The sequence below is a fragment of the Furipterus horrens genome, unplaced genomic scaffold (genome assembly GCF_987537825.1).
Source record: "Furipterus horrens unplaced genomic scaffold, mFurHor1.1.pri manual_scaffold_6, whole genome shotgun sequence".
In the NCBI taxonomy this organism is placed as follows: domain Eukaryota; kingdom Metazoa; phylum Chordata; class Mammalia; order Chiroptera; family Furipteridae; genus Furipterus; species Furipterus horrens.
The window spans coordinates 70728831-70734713 of NW_028327176.1; the positions used below are offsets into that span (position 1 = coordinate 70728831).

The 5883-nt window shown below is 42.3% G+C and overlaps 1 pseudogene; it reads right to left on the reverse strand.

The window, feature by feature from the left end:
- Window positions 1-3194: 3194 nt before the first annotated feature.
- Window positions 3195-4120, reverse strand: LOC150006457 (signal peptidase complex subunit 2 pseudogene; annotated as a pseudogene).
- Window positions 4121-5883: the final 1763 nt, after the last annotated feature.

Below are 5883 nucleotides of genomic sequence, written 5' to 3' on the forward strand. Positions count from 1 at the left end.
ATGCTCAATCTTAACAGTAATAAATCAGTGAGAGATCTTTCTCATATATTGTATTGACAAGAATTAAGTTCAATAATGCCAAGTGTTGGTAAGGATATGGTTTCACAGATTAGATGCTACTGTCATGGCATATATTGTACAATCATGTTAAAAAACAATTTGGCGCAGTCTGCTGAAGCTGGACACTGGCACACCCCACAACACAGCATTGGACTCCTAGGTAATATATACTTTTGAGGAGTGTTTTCCAAACAACAGATTGCAAATCATTAATGAGTTATGACATTAGTTTAAAAAATTGAGATCAATGTTTTAATTTAAAAAATATCAGAGAGGATTATGAGCAATAAGATAAGCATCATTTCATGAAATGTTTGCTTCAGTTGTGCTTGTTGGTTGGTGGTTCTCGATGGATATGTGGGTATCAATGTGACATAAAACATATTTATTTCTCTGAGTCATGGCAACTAAATGTGAAAGCCCTGTAGAAACTCACACATTTCCCCTGAAAACATGTACAATATTTTTCATAAGACATTTATGTAAAATATCAAAAGCATAGCCCAAACATCCACTGGTACTGAGATGAGAATGGTTAAGTAAATTGTGGTGAAATGGAATGAGCAAGAGAACAGATCTTCAGTTACACATCATGGCTTAGACAAATCTTAGAAACACAATACTGAGTAACAACAAGAAGCCACAGAATACCACATACATTATGCCTTATTTATCAAGTTTAAAGTCAATACTAAAAAATCAATAGACAACCAGAAGCATGGATCCTGAGCCAGATGATTTGGGTTCAGATCCTAGCTCCAACACACATTAGCATGCCACTTTGGGCAAAATACTTAACCTCTGAGTCTCAGTTTCCTCATCTGAGTAATGAAAACAATAGCCTACCTCATGTCGTTTTTATAATTAAAACCTGTAAAATGCTCAGAACCATGAACATGCAATAAAAGAGCACAAGTAGAAAGAATAGAATTAGTACTGCTATAGTTCTTAAGTTGGGAGTGGGTGCATGAGTGTTAAGTGTAGATTTATATTCATGTCTCGCGCCTACGCTGTTCGGAATCTTCTTCTCCATGCTCCTCCAATACGCCTTTAAGGACTGCAGCGAGGGTGTCTTCATTCACACCAGATCCGATGGCAAGCTCTACAACCTGGCCCGTCTATGAGCCAAGACCAAAGTCAAAGAGGTGCTCATCCGTGAGATGCTCTTCGCCGACGACGCAGCCTTGACATCACACTCCGAAGAGGGACTCCAGCAGCTAGTCACTTGCCTTTCCCACGCATGCAAGGAGTTCGGACTAGCCATCAGCCTGACGAAGATGAACGTTATGGCTCAAGGCACGGGGACTCCCCCATGCATCACCATCGACGGATACACCCTGGAGGTTGTCAACGACTTCACTTACCTCGGGTCCACCATCTCGAGCTCTCTGTCAGTCGACTTGGAGGTCAACCGGAGAATCGCCAGGGCAGCCACAGTTATGGCCAAACTGAACCGGCGAGTGTGGAACAATTCCAGCCTCACTGAGAAAACCAGGCTGCGCATCTACCAAGCCTGCGTACTCAGCACTCTCCTCTATGGCAGCGAGACGTGGACCACCTACGCAAGGCACGAAAGGAAACTCAACAGCTTCCACATGAGGTGCCTGCGACGCATCCTGCATGTCGCCTGGCAGGATAAGATCCCCAACACCGAGGTGCTGAAGCGAGCCAACATGAGCAGTTTGCATGCAGTTCTTAGTGAGAGACGCCTCAGGTGGCTCGGCCATGTCAAAAGAATGGATGCAGGCCGTATTCCCAAAGACCTCCTCTACAGCGAGCTTGGAGAAGGCCAGAGGATGACAGGGCGCCCAAAACTGCGGTTCAAAGACATCTGCAAAAAGGACATGACACAATGCTCCATCAATCTCAACACATGGGAAGTTCAAGCAGACGACCGCCTAGCCTGGAGGCTCGCGGTCAGGCAAGGTACGTCACGCGCAGAGGCTGCGCGCAATGAGGAGGCGGCCCAGAAAAGATCGAGGCGGAAGCAGCGTCAACAGCAGCAACAACAGCCATCTGCCTTCACCTGTACCAAGTGCGGCAGGGATTGTCACTTCCGAGTCGGACTGCACAGCCATTCTCGGCGGTGCAGATAGACTCTCAAGAAGCTACGCCATCGTCTCTCGAGACGGACGGCTGCCAATGACGATGATATTCATGTATTTTTCTATACATATCAAATATTAAACATTTCAAATGAGTGAGCTGTGCCATGACAAGACTCTGTGCTCTCAGGCTCAATAATAAACCACTGAGGGCCAAGGATGGTGACAGCCTAAGCAGTTACATACTGGGTTCTGAGCTTGCCATCCACAGACTCAGAGCCAGCTTCGGAGCAGGCTAACCAGCGGCCTTTCTTCAGATTGCTTGGTGTACTGAGCCAGCAGTTCCCACACCACAGCCTGTGTGCAGAGTTTATCATTTGTCAGTCGTTTGTCAAAAATATAAAAAAAGCCAGTGTCTTCACAGGCTACAGCAAATGAGTTCTAGTTGCTTCTAGGAAACTCCTTGAAAGGAATCAAATATGAGACATCCTTCCAGGGGCCCCCTCTCACCCACAGCAAATGAGTGGTGATCACTGTCCACTCTCTATCTCTCCTAGAGTGGCTCCTCCTTGAGATACTAGACTTTAATGCTAATACCAGTATCACTTATTTCATATGACACTTTATTTTTTAAATTTATTTATTTTTCACACCTTTTTCCTTTTATTGAAAAAAACATTTTAATGGCATTTAATAAAGGACACAAACAAATCAGCAAACCAACAGGGATATACTAGTGAAAAGCATAGACAATATAAAACTAAAAATGTCATTGGCTTCTTTAATTGGTTAAGAACACACAAAATGTAACAGGAAGAAGGTCTGTTTTAAACAAATGAAAAAGCTATGGGCTTTTTTTCCCCCCAATTCACCCCAAGTTAAATATATACACACCACAAAAAAAAAAAAATGGTGTGTGAAGATGTACACAAGAAATTGTATCCTGAATTGAGGGAAACAGCTATTAAAACAGGAATTAACACAATAAAATCAGCAACAGATTAGCAATTTTAAAAACTGAGTCTTTAAACGCTGCATAGCACAGAACTATACTATACTGCTAGATACAAAGGAGAAAGTCTGTTCAGTTTTTAGCAAAAATGTTTTTCCAGAAAAGCAAATCAGGACAATGTAATCAATAGACCAAGGAGGCTACAGCTAGCTATCAGAGCTATAATTTCTCATATCTCAGATAGAAAACCCTACTTATCCAGAAGGGACTGAATTTCAGGACAAAACAGGAACGTGTAATATTTCTTACTTTTCTCTGCTTCTTTCCCCATCAACCCTTGATTCCGCATGATCCTTCAAAAAGATGGCTGTTTTTAGAATTGGCTATTTTATTTTTCTTTCTGTGGCAAAACTGTCATGGAGCTTGGATATTTCAGGCTCATAGGCATCCATGACCACCCACTGTGGTCAAAAAACTTAGCAATGGACTTCATGAACTCAGCCTGTCGCTGCTGCTTTGTTCTCCCACTGATGAAGGTCAGCTTCAGAGTGTATTTGTCATCGAACCTTTTGAGACTGGAAGACAGTTGCCAAATATCACCAGGATCCATTCCTGTAGGATCTTTCCTATGGGCCAAGAGAAAGATGCTCTTCTCCTTATATGAGATATAAATGGTCAGGATACCCATCATCACAAAATAGGATATGACTCACAAAGCCAAAACAGGCTTGGACTCTGGAAAGGGGTGCATATAATCCCAAATTAATGCCACTATGGCAAAGAAACAGGAGATGTTACAGATGGTGAGGCGACCGTCAATTAGACCAAAATTCTCCACATACTTGTACTTTTCCAGAAGTACCTTTTTGGCAGAATCATCCAAAGAATTTTTCACAGCTGATACATCCCATTTGTCAGTTTTTACAGGCTTATCATCAATCTTCCACTTATCCAACAAGCCGCTGCGGCCACTACCTGTCTCGCCACTTGGGCCACTGCCAGACTCACTACCGCCTCCGCGACCACCACTTCTCCCGCCTTGTGCAGCTGCCGCAGCCGCCATCTTGTCTGCCTCTGCATCCCCCTCCCACTCCTACTTGTCCGAAGCCGGTTGGCTGAAGCCCACGTCGTGACGTGTCCTATTTTTAAAATTTATTTATTGTTTTTTCTATTACAGTTGTCCCACTTTTCCCCCTATTGCTCCCCCCTACCCTGCCTACCCCTTCTCCCACAGTCAATCTCCACCCTGTTGTCCATGTCCATGGGTCATTCATACTACTTCTCAGATAACACTTTAGATAAAACCAAACATCTATCTCTGGACCAGATAGATGTTTGGTCTTTTTTTGTTTTTGCCTCTGATAGTCCATGGTTGATTAGGCCTCAGGGGAAAAGCATTAAAATGTACACATAAAACCATCTTCATCAATCTCCTCCCTCATTCGCTTTAAAGTTATGATTTGGGCCGAAAATACTGCATGCTTTTCCAGGTTTGTCAAAGATATCTGTGGCTGACCTTTGGCATAGCTAGGCCAACTCACAGCAATAGCTTGTAGGCATGTCAGAGAGGTCACCTTGGACCAACCTGCCCATGAGCCTCCAGCTGACTGCTGTGGTACGAATGGGCCCCAGTAAGGCCAGTGAGGAATCGCACTGGGTTACCCAGCCCAAACTGCTGACCATAGAAGTAGGACCTAACAATTGTGTGCCCCTGGAGTCAGAGGTGGCCACAGGACTCACTTTAGGCCAGTGACAACACAGCTGGTGTAATGTTCCCACTTGTGACTAGTACGTAACTCTGGGTTTCAGTCTGTATCAGAGACTGCCACACTAATTTCATGTACAGATGTGGCATTGTTAGGTCTTATGATGTTGTTATGTTTATTGTTTCTTTGAAGTAGTGTCTTGAATTCTTGAAATTATGCCTCTAGATAAGTTATATCATCTGTGATTTCATTTCAGGATAGTGAAGGAGGTGTCACAAAATATTTTTTATAAAAAAAGAGGGCATTAGGTCCAATAAATTTAAGAATCACTGTATTAGGGATCAAAGGACATGAACATTTTTATGACCACTGTTATACAAAACAAGTGTGAAAATCAAAATACTTTCAGCAGAGAAAAAATGGGGAGAAACTGACTAACTTTAACTAGAATTTAAATTAAAATAACACCGTAATCCAGTTTCCTTTCACTGACGCATCACTAGGATGAACATTTACATTTTGTTTTTTCTCATCTATTAAGTTTATGATGGCTGTAACTCTAGCTCCTTCTTGTTACAGGAGCAATATCATCTCAAGAATTAAAATTTGTTTTCTTTTTACCTCCAGACTTTTATTTTTCTTTACCTTTCTTCATCCCATTTATTGCTACCTGATGATAGGGAGCACAACAACTTGATTATTGGTCCCCTGTCTTTCTACTGCCTTGAAGGTTAAGTACAGGAGGTCAGAATCTGTCTGTCCATCTTGTGTATGGCACTGAGCTGGGAGCTGAGGAATCTTCCTTGAATTAAAATGAATAAACAAATCTCCTTCCTGTTTTCAATATCTCATCCAATCTGTTCAACTCCTTAATAACTTCCTTCCACTTCTGTCACTACTTCCACCTTTCTGGTTTAAGCAACCTAAATTGAGCAAATGAACTCATCTAACAAGAACTAAAATTAGAATGACATAATCACCCTGTTCAGGAGCTAAACATAACAGAAAAATCAGATAATTGGGCCCTGGCTGATATCACAAAAGCAAAATTTTTTGCTCATTTTTTTCTTTCCTGTTTGTCCCTTGCTTTTGACATCTTTCCTCCTTTTCTAGGTCAGGA